This window comes from Schistocerca americana, chromosome 3 (assembly GCF_021461395.2).
Source record: "Schistocerca americana isolate TAMUIC-IGC-003095 chromosome 3, iqSchAmer2.1, whole genome shotgun sequence".
In the NCBI taxonomy this organism is placed as follows: Eukaryota; Metazoa; Arthropoda; class Insecta; order Orthoptera; family Acrididae; genus Schistocerca; species Schistocerca americana.
Genome location: NC_060121.1, coordinates 364,153,533 through 364,165,080, shown reverse-complemented (window position 1 = coordinate 364,165,080; position 11,548 = coordinate 364,153,533). Strand labels below are relative to the sequence as shown.

Genomic DNA, 11,548 nt, shown 5'->3' with positions numbered 1-11,548 from the left:
TCCTGTAATGTCTGAATACTCCACTAGTAGTGTATCGCTTAACACAGTCACGTCGATTAAATATTTGGGCGTAACATTGCAGAGCGATATGAAGTGGGACAAGCATGTAATGGCAGTTGTGGGGAAGGCGGATAGTAGTCTTCGGTTCATTGGTAGAATTTAGGGAAGATGTGGTTCATCTGTAAAGGAGACCGCTTATAAAACACTAATACGACCTATTTTTGAGTACTGCTTGAGCGTTTGGGATCCCTATCGGGTCGGATTGAGGGAGGACATAGAAACAATTCAGAGGCGGGCTGCTAGATTTGTTACTGGCAGGTTTGATCATCACGCGAGTGTTACGGAAATGTTTCAGGAACTCGGGTGGGTGTCTCTAGAGGAAAGGAGGCGTTCTTTTCGTGAATCGCTACTGAGCAAATTTACAGAACCAGCATTTGAGGCTGACTGCAGTAAAATTTTACTGCCACCAACTTACATTTCACGGAAAGACCACAAAGATAAGAGAGATTAGGGCTCGTACAGAGGCATATAGGCAGTCATTTTTCCCTCGTTCTGTTTGGGAGTGGAACAGGGAGAGAAGATGCTAGTTGTGGTACGAGGTACCCTCCGCCACGCACCGTATGGTGGATTGCGGAGTATGTATGTAGATGTAGATTTAGAAGATATGACGCTGGCCTTTATTCCAAAACGAGTGTGGTATTCCATACAATTCCCAGGTCCAAAAATATAACATCCAGTATATGAGTGAGGTTTAACAACGGCTGTTTCCCTAGTCATCTCCACGAAGACAGGGATGTCAGAAACTTCAGAATGAAATATTAGTAAGCGGTCTCAGCCATATATTATTCCAGTGCACTTTACATACCTTACGTTTGGGGTCGTTTTTAACACATTTGAGAAAGTTAGATTACTCCCTACCATTTTGTCCTCTTACATTGACAACCTACAGTTTAATCGCTGATGTTATAAAGAACGAAGGAATGCAACTTTAATGCTGAAATACTTTAATTAATGTGAACATTGCTTCTGAATATATTATTTAGTGTTCGGAAGGATGCTGTTATTATTTTATATGTGGGAATTTTATTTTCGCTTTGTACCGGATGATTACAACTGAAGTGAAGCTACTCACAGAGGTTCAATGTGGGCTGTAATTCTCGTAAGGCAGGGAAACGTGGTAGATATTTTAATGCGTTAATGCGGAACCAGTTTACGCTGGAAGCAAATTAGTCCAAATTTTGGCCTCCAGGTTCAAAGCTGGCGCTGTGAATGAAAGAAGTATAGAGTACTGGCGGAAGTAAAGCTGTGAGGACGTGGGGTGAGTCGAGCTTGGGTAGCTCAGTTGGTAGAGCACTTGCCCTCGGAAGGCAAAGGTCCCGAGTTCGAGTCTCGGTCCGGCACACAGTTTTAATCTGCCAGGAAGTTTCATATCAGCGCACACTCCGCTGCAGAGTGAAAATCTCATTCTGGAAACATCCCCCAGGCTGTGGCAAAGCCATGTCTCCGCAATATCCTTTTTTTCAGGAGTGTTAGTTCTGCAAGGTTCGCAGGAGAGCTTCTGTAAAGTTTGGAAAGTAGGAGACGAGGTACTGGCGAAAGTAAAGCTGTGAGGACGGGGCGTGAGTCGTGCTTGGGTAGCTCAGTTGATAGAGCACTTGCCCACGAAAGGCAAAGGTCCCGATTTCGAGTCTCGGCCCGGCACACAGTTTTAATCTGCCAGGAAGTTTCAAGTATAGGTATGTTTCCATATGTAATGGATTAGGAACGGTACATGGACAGAAAAGGTCAAAAAAGTAATAAAGGCGAGGTGGTGATTTTGTTATTAACTGCCGCTTACACAATTTTGTCAGTTTGAGCACCGGAGCCATCGAAAAGATGCTGTACAGATTTACCTGCTGGCAAAGACGAGAAATAATAGTTTTCCAGCGTAAATCGATTCTGCATTTATGCATTAGCACAGTGAACTAATTTCGCTACCATGCGATAATTGTAGCCCTCGCCGAGAAGCTGCACTTCCACGTTGTATATTTACATCCTTTCATCGACCAAATAATACCAGCTTTTTTAGTAACACTCAAAATTCTTCAGTACCCTTCTTTTGTATCCCGCCTGGAAGGCGGCACGTGGGTCTGCTCCTGAAAGCTGCAACATAGGCCGAATGTAGGAACAGGTGAGGTAAAGCTTTCGGTACTGCAAATAAAGTATAAGTGGTTTTACTATAGTCCAGCCCGAATTATACACTTGGATACATAACTTGGTACAGGTGAGCTCGTAGGTGCGAGGCCAAAGTCCAGATAAGAGAGTCTCAACAGCAAGCTAAGCCAAAGTGATGGTTCTCGGCCGTCTGCTCTTCATGGACTGGGCGAAAGTGGAGCAGCGCTCATAGAGCTGCACAGCATCGGCTAGAGGGCACTGTGGTCGGCGAAGATCTTCCGCTCTCGTAGTGCCTACCTACGCTGTGGCATCAGAACTATCGATACCACATCCCTGCCCCCTGAAACGGTGCACCACCGTTGCGTAGGGATTCCAACGGCGAGTGGAGGGACCCAGGGGTGGTGAACTGAGGGGGCGGACAGCGGAACTGCCAGCACGCCCTCCCACATCCTCGAATTGCTCGCAAGGGGGGAGGAAAACGCCCCGTTGAAAACCTGCCCAGGATGTGCACCGCCACTGGGTATGCTGGGATGAGATGGCAGAGCAACAAGCTCCATGGGCGACGGCGGCGGGCGGCGTGACGGCAGCCTCAGCGTCCATCGGTTCAGGCACCACGGAGGAACACGGCGGCGGCGGCGGCGGCGGCGGCGGCAGCTACGGCGACGGCGACGGCGGCGGCGGCGGCGGCCAGAGATGGGGCCGTGGCGGCGGCGAGATGCGCCTGCAGGCGCAGCTGACCGAACCGACGGTGCATTCAGGGGCGCCCCATGCCGGAGGCGCGAGTGACGGAGGCGCCGCTGGTGCAGTCGTGGGCTGAGGCGGTGGGAGCCGCGATGCGTCCAATTCTGCCGGAAAAGAACCAGAGGCAGAAAACCGAGGGCGGCACAAACGGATCTGGTTCTGGTGTCGCTTGACAGTGCCAGAGGGACTAGAAATTAAAAATAAAGCGCAGCCAAGCTGGCGAAGAATGCGCCCCTGCTCCCAGCCCTGCTTGCCATAGAATACACGATAGAACACCAAATCCTGCAGCGCCAAGCCATAACGAGGCGAAGCAGTGGGAGCGCACAGCGGCGGGTGCAATAGCTGCAGGAACGACCGTTGGGCGCGGCCATGTAGCAATTCCGCTGGGGAACGGGTGCCGCGCGGCTGAGAGCGATAGGAAGCAAGGAAAGTCCATAACGCGCGCTCGCGAGAGTGCGTGGTGTGCAACTTGCTCATCTGCGACTAAAATGTATGCACAAAGCGTTCAGCCTCACCGTTCGACTGGGAGTGGAAGATGAGGTCAGACGGAGAATGCTATTAGCAGCACAGAACGCTTCAAACTCTGAGGACCCAAATAGGGGGGGGGGGGGGGGGGGCATTGTCGGAGACCAGGAAGGCTCTCAATGCAAAAAATAGACGTCCAAGCCCGAATAGTGCTGACAGATGTTGTGGAATTCATAGGGACAACAAGCATGCATCAATAACTATCAACCAGCGGGTGTCCCAGAAAGGACCCACAAAATTAATATGAACGCACTGCCAAGGCGCAGTAGGAATCGGCCACACAAAGAAGCGCTGGCGGGGAGCAGATTGATGCTCCGCGCAAGAGCGACAATTAGCAAGCAAATTCTCAATTTGTTTATCAATACCGACCCACGTGCAGTGACGACGCTCTAATGCTTCTTCCGCACTATACCCCAAAGACCAGCGTGCAGTAATCGAAGGATTTCCGACTGCAACGAACGAGGTACAATCACACGAGACTGATGTGATTACGAAGACTTTCCCGGCGTAATAATTGAAGATATTCTTCTGGGGTGTGCAGCCGGATCATAACGTCATCTTGACACAATATTTCCGCGGTCCAACTGGCCGCCATCTTCAGGTGAGAGTGCTGGTACACGATCTCGCCAGAACTGGCCACAGTTGTTTGCGACTTGTTTGAAGAACATGCTGGACAATTCCAGCGATTTAACTGGACACCCAGATCGATAATTACGCACCAAATGTTTACGGGACATAATCAAATGGTTCAAATGGCTCTGAGCACTATGGGACTCAACTGCTGAGGTCATTAGTCCCCTAGAACTTAGAACTAGTTAAACCTAACTAACCGAAGGACATCACAAACATCCATGCCCGAGGCAGGATCCGAACCTGCGACCGTAGCGGTCTTGCGGTTCCAGACTGCAGCGCCTTTAACCGCACGGCCACTTCGGCCGGCACGGGACATAATCGAGGGGTCAGTTTATGAACAACTCGTGCACTGGCTGCATTTTCGTAATTATGGACAGTTATACAGGCAGCATGGCTCAGTATTTCTGCAGGGGATTTCCAACGACTTGTTCAGTCCCTGCCACGTCGAGTGGCTACACCACGCATAAGGCGGTCTGACACAATATTAGGAGGTATCCCACGACTTTTGTCACCTAAGAAAAAATGGTTCAAATGGCTCGAAGCACTGTGGGACTTAACATCTGAGGTCATCAGTCCCCTAGAACTTAGAACTACTTAAACCTAACTAACCTAGGACATCACGCACATCCATGCCCGAGGCAGTATTCGAACCTGCGACTGTAGCAGCAGCGCGGTTCTGGACTGAAGCGCCTAGAACCGCTCGGTCACAGCGGCCGGCTGTTACCTTAGAGTAAGTGACATTTGTATGCATAAACGCCTAAAGATGAACAAAACATGCTTGAAATGCTTTGCAGTGTGTTAAACATAAAATGAATAAATGTAACAAATAGCAGAAAAATGCAAATATTTAGAACTTCACTTTGTTTTAGTCCTGATATGTTTCATACTAATAAGTTGTACATTCTCTATGGAGTGTAAAATTTTTCCATATTTTTATACATTTATATATTCTGTATTAGTAATGTGTGGATAGTCAGTTAATGCTTGTATGGACGAAGATTTACGCTGAACTTTCTTCTATTTTCGAAAAAATTTGATGTCTAATGCAGCCACTGTCATTAGTTGCTTGAAGCTACTTTTAAAGAAATGGGGTGTCGTTAAATTGAGAACGTGATTGCACTTATTTAGCAAGTTCTGAGCCATGCTGCGGCTCGCATTGGTGCTGTTTGTTGGTTTCCGCCCTCTGTTGATGGCCGGACGGTATCGTTTAGTTGGCATGGTTACAGTTGTTTGTCTTCTTCTCGTGCTGACTGGCGCCACTCGGTTTCGCAGGGGTTGTCTGTCCGCTAGTGGCACCAGCGGCGGTTATCGATATGTTGTAATTGTTGCCCTATCTTTTGGGCGACGTCGTTGTCTTTCCGCGTCTTGTGAGAGAGCCAGTTCGATTGGGGACTCAGGAGAAGCCAGGTCCGCGCAGTGCCAGAACACGCCGGGACCGCTGGCGGCACTCATGGACTGCAGAATGGATGGGCTGTGGTCACGAGGGTGCACGACCTCGTCGTAAACCGGATGCAGCAAGCTTTAAGATGAGTGCACTTGAACTCAAGTAGAGAAACCTCCTCCACTGTGAGATCTCGCGATTCTCCAGTGACTTAGGTTCGTGTTGCTGCTCGCAGTGTCCCTCAGACTAAGATCAGCGAGTCGAGTGCTTGGGGAAGGCGGATCTGATTAGCTTTCCTCGACTACTTATTACTGTTTACTGCGTTCAAGTTGTTCAATTTGTTAAGTTCAACCAGCAGCAATTTTTCTTTCCTAGTGGCCGCTAACGCCCCAGTTACCAGCCCTGGGGGTTAGTGTATTTAACAGCAGTGTACGTGTCCTCGCCTTGCCGCTGCTGTCCAGTAAGGCGTCTGGTTTTGACAGCTTTCTTGATTGTAGGGCGGTTGGTGATTCTTCTACTCTGGTGGTAGTGATACCTTTCTCTTTCCGGGCACTCTAAACACAGTATTATGGGGACATAGTGCAGACCGCCGCTTCCGTCTTTGGCGTATTGTTCCATCGTTGCATTTGGTTTATCGGACGTCAGGTAGCTTCAGCAAGATTATCATTAGTCATTCATTAGACTGCCACTAGTCTGAGTTACCATCTTGTGAAGTGACTGCAACTCCTGGCTGCTTGTCTCATCGCTCGCGAAAGTGTTTGGTGCCAGACCTTCTCAGAGGTCGATTCCTGGAGCACTGTCTCTGGCCCCTTGGTTCTTTTAAGACGTATGTTCTAAAACGAGGTCTGATGGCCAGTAGTTTAGTGCAACGCTCCTTCAGCCCACGCCTTCTGCGGCTATAATCTGCCTCAGTACCGTTTGAGGAACTTATGTACTGGTCCTTGTGTTATATTGTTGTACTATTTATTACAGTACCTTGTAATGCCTACATTAAAGGTTATATATGTCTAGTTAATAGCTCTAGTCGCCTCATGGAATAAATCTAGCAGTGTAGTGTTCAGTGGATGTTAAGGGTTGTGTTACAAAGTTTACCACCATCTTATTTGACCCGTTTGGTGATCAGTTGCTTGTTTTTTTTTTTTTTTTTTAATTAAACTTTGCTACTGTATTTGCTGTTTTACAGCAGGTTTCTAAAATTTTTATGTTATTGCCGTTCCTGGCGTGTAAGGCCTTCGGCCGTAATTGTGGTCATTTGGTATTTGTTGTTCAGCGGTAAGCTTATTTACTGCCGTTCCTGGCGTCTGATGCTTTCTGGTGCGTTTGTGGCGACTTACCTTTAATATTTTAATACCTGTAAGTTGTAAATTGCACCAAGTTCTTAAACAATTCTTAATTTATTGCCATTCCTCGCATGTAAGGCCTCCTGCCCAGATCACAGTGGCTTGCTTTTGAAACATTATCTGCTGTATCTCTATTTAATGGTGATTTGCTAAATTGTAGCTCACTGAAAACACTATTATTTACACAGTAGTTTATTCCTTCATTAATAACGTGTGGTTTTTTTATTTATTGTTGAGTCTGGAATTACTGGTTTAAAATAAATTGTGTGTAACTGTAAACGGCAACCAATAGTAACTGATTACGGCCCAGTCCACAATCGTAACCGAACCCTGCCTTCCTTTGACTACCAGCTTTCAAGCTTCTAGCTAACCCTTTTACAAACAGATACAAAACTATCTCTATGCTTTTGTAATTTCACCAAACAAAACATTAATCAGCAGTGTTTCTACATTACAAACACAACACATTTACTCAGCTCGCAGCTGTTTTAGTGATTTTCACTCGTGTTTCCAATCGCTTATTAAGTGAAGGAAAGACTATAGTATGCCTGCAACCGACCGCTAAGACCTCTTATGTTATAAGTGAAACTCCCTATCGCACCCCCCTCAGGTTTAGTTGTAAGATGGCCCAGTGGAAGCCCGTCAAAAACTGAACACAGATCAAGCGTTAAAAGAGGAAGAAGGTGTGACTGAACTGTGAAAAAAAAAGCAAAATAAAAACAGTGAACGGGTCAAGGACAGTAAGTGCAACATAGAAAGAATCTGAACAGCCGCGGCGTTGTGGTTAAGTGATCACGCTGGTGGACTGCAACTGGACGTGCAGAGTTCAAATCTCTCTCGTGCCAGTTTTCTCTTTTTTTTTGGTGTCTTCACGACATTATGAACTGTCCGTCCAGGCCCTGAAACTCTTGTTGTCTTTCTGTAGTTTTGGCAGTTGCCGTACAATATACACACACCAAAAAAAGGTTTGTATCACCTCGGTTCCGAGAGTTCCGGAACCTTTACAGAAAATTGGAACAGATACCAACATAACATCATTTCCGCCATTTTTATTGCTCATGAAAGCCACACATTGCATTTTGTATCATCACAGCGAGGCCTTCAGAGGTGGTGGACACCACTGCTGTATACACCGGCACCTCTTAATACCCAGCAGCACGTCCTCTTGCATTGATGCATGCCTGTATTCGTCGTGGCATACTATCCACAAGTTCATCAACGCACTGTTGGTCCAAATTGTCCGACTCCTAAACGGCGATTCGGTGTAGATCCCTCGGTGTGGTTGGTGGGCTCACGTCGTCCATAAACAGCCCTTTTCAATCCATCCCAGGCACATTCGATAAGTTTCATGTCTGGGACCATGCTGGCCACTCTAGTCAAGCGATGTCGTTATCCTGAAGGAAGTCGTTCACAAGATGTGCTGGGTGGGGGCGCGAATTGTTGTGCATGAAGACGAATGCCTCGCCAATATGCTGCCCGTATGGTTGTACTATCGGTCCGAGGATGGCATTCACGTATCGTACAGCCGTTACGGCGCCTTCCATGACCACCAGCGGCGTACGTTGGCCCCACATAATGCCACCCCAAAACAGCAGGGAACCTCCACCTTGCTGCACTCGCTGATCAGTGTGTCCAAGGCGTTCAGCCTGACTGGGTTGCGTCCTAACACGTCTCCGACGATTTTCTGGTTGAAGGCGTATGCGACACTCATCGGTGAAGAGAAAGTGATGCCAATCCTGAACGGTCCATTCGGCATGTTGATGGGCCCGTCTGTACCGCGCTGCATGGAGTTGTGGTCGCAAAAGATGGACTATGCCATGGACGTTTGGAGTGAAGCTGCGCATTATGCAGCCTACTGTGCCCAGATTGGGTCGTAACACGTCCTGTGACTGCACGAAAAGCATTATTCAACATGGTGGCGTAGCTGTCAGTGTCCCTCCGAGCAGTAATAGTCTTTGGGCGGCCTGAGTGAGGCATGTCATCGACAGTTCCTTTCTCTCTGTATCTCCTCCATGTCCGAACAACATCACTTTGGTTCACTCGGAGACGCCTGGACACTTCCCTTGTTTAGAGCCCTTCCTGGCACAAAGTAACAATGCGGACGCGATCGAACCGCGGTATAGAGCATCAAGGCGTGGTAGAATTATAGACAACACGAGCCGTGTACCTCTTTCCTGGTGGAATGACTGGAACTGACGGGCTGTCAGACTCCCTCCGTCTAATAGGCGCTGCTCATGCACGGTTGTTTACATCTTTGGGCGGATTTAGTGACATAACTGGATAGTCAAAGGGTCTGTGTCCGTGATACAACATCCACAGTCAACGTCTATCTCCAGGAGTCCTGGGAACCGGGGTGATGTGTGTACATTGGTTATAAAACATGAGTCATGTGGTAAGAATACGTTACCGCCGCAAGTAAATGTGATGAATAGTGAGAGCAGGAGAGATACCACACAGACGTCTCACGGAAAGGAAAACAAACGGGTGTGAGCTATGTCATGACAAAAGAACTCAAGAGTCAAAACTTCCAAAACGGGACGCAATTTTAAGAACGTTAAAAACGTATGGTTTGACAGATCACAGAGAAACTGTGTGATTGTGCAACTGTTGCGTTAATTTGTAGCAGCTCATGTGATAAACTACTATATTTTCATCATTTCCTTGGCAGTGATCGTATTCAGATTCATACGAATACATAAATCCGGCGAGGATGCATATCTCACCCGCTTACGAGCCATACAAATTACGTGCGTCGATAAGAGATTCCTATCATATGACGCACGTACTGTCACTAATGGAGTATATGACACACCAGATGTGTTTTCCGGTGGAGGATTCGGTTCACTTGTCGCTTTGACATCAAACGTTTGCGGTTCCCATTCGAAAGCCACTACGTTTCGCCTGCTAATAGAATAGTTGTGCAGAATCAACTGTCATTATGGGTCCCTACCTTACTCCTCGCTGCTTCAAATGGACGTTACGCCACGACACAGACACAAATTTGAAGACAGCGAACAGCGGGAAAAAAAAGTTGGCACGAGGGAGGTTCGAGCACGGCTCGCTCGCTTGGTTGTCTAATACCGGACCACTTAACCACGGCACCGTTGTTCTCTCAGACTGCTCTATATTGCACTTCTTGGACCGTTCACTGTTTCTATTTTGCTTTTTTTCACAGTTCAATACACCTCCTTCCCTTTTGGTGTTTGATCAGTGTTCAGTTTCTGACAGGCTGTCCACTGGTTTCTCTCACCACTAAATTTGAGGGGGGGGGGGGGGCGGGTTGCGGAGGGGAGTTTCCCTTGTTAGTCTCGTTGACCGAAGGTTACATTTGGGATGGTTACAGCAACACTGTCGTTTTACCCAAGATTTCGCCAGAGAAACGTCGTCACTTTTCCAAAGATTGTCATTTAATTTCATCGACGATTTCTACTGTACTTTCGTATGGGCCATACCGTCGTGTTACAATCCTAGTAGTGCATTAACTGTCACATTTTCTTAATAATTATTCCCTACGTAAAGTAACTGATATTGGTCGCATTAATGTCTTTTATGTGATTTTCTGTAGGGGCTCACTTTTTTGGGAATGTTTCAAACAGATCTGTCTTCCATTTGCCTGGCCGAGTGCAGCTTTTACAAGATCGTCCAATTTCATATTGTTCCTAATGATACTATATGACCCGGTCCAGATGTTCACTGACATTTGTGCCGGCCGAAGTGGCCGTGCGGTTAAAGGCGCTGCAGCCTGGAACCGCAAGGCCGCTACGGTCGCAGGTTCGAATCCTGCCTCGGGCATGGATGTTTGTGATGTCCTTAGGTTAGTTAGGTTTAACTAGTTCTAAGTTCTAGGGGACTAATGACCTCAGCAGTTGAGTCCCATAGTGCTCAGAGCCATTTGAACCATTTTTGAACTGACATTTGTTTGGAGTATGCCAGTTAAGCAACTGTAAAAGGCGTGGAATGAGGTGAACCGTGTTGCAGAGTTTGGGAAGTGTAGACTTGTGCTCAGACTTTCTCATATCTGTGACATGGAGCGCAATGTCAGCGTCGCTTCAATAGCCAAAGAGGGTGTCAGGGGTCATCAAATGACGAATGTGGCTAATTTCATAGGGGTATCACCGCGAACTCTTCTACTGATTGGCCATTAAAGGCAAACATTGCGCTTTACAAAGAATTCCCGTCAGAATTTCGATGCAAGTCGCTCAAGACGGATCGGGAGCATTGGGAGTGTCCCATGTCGAGGCTAAAACTCATTCGTTAGTATTGCAAAACGTCACTGCTAGTCTTCCAGAACTATTTTGGATCGGATGTGAACCTAACAATCTTGGTCACTCTTGCCTTCAATGTTCCCAGTTACAGCGCGCGGAGGGCCCAAGAAAGCTCGAAGAAACACTGAGTCTCAGTGGGCCGCAAAAAAAAAAAAAAAAGGCCGTTCTTAGCAGAAACATGCAGCGCACTCCGATTGAATGGGAGTTGACGCGCGTACACGGATGCTTTCACTACTCACTTTAGCCGTTACACGCTTGTCACAGGCATGTGTGCCACATACTGACGACAGGCTATATATCAGCACGGTGAGTCAGCATGTACACAAAATTTCCAGGCAGCTTTCGGCCGGGAAAGACAACGTGTAGTTTAAATGTAACCTGAGACGTACATCAAGAAAGAATCCCTCGGATTAAAAACCGTGTAGGATAGCGATAAACTTTTTCGCCTCTAGAGTGAAGAAGCAATGACGGAAACGAAAAAAAAAGAGTTCAGTTTCAGGATTATAATA

General features: G+C 47.3%; 1 non-coding gene across 1 annotated transcript; it reads left to right on the top strand.

The window, feature by feature from the left end:
- Nucleotides 1-1,327: 1,327 nt before the first annotated feature.
- Nucleotides 1,328-1,402, top strand: Trnap-cgg. The gene has a single exon. It is a non-coding gene; the product is annotated as a tRNA-Pro (tRNA).
- The last annotated feature ends 10,146 nt before the right edge of the window (nt 1,403-11,548 follow it).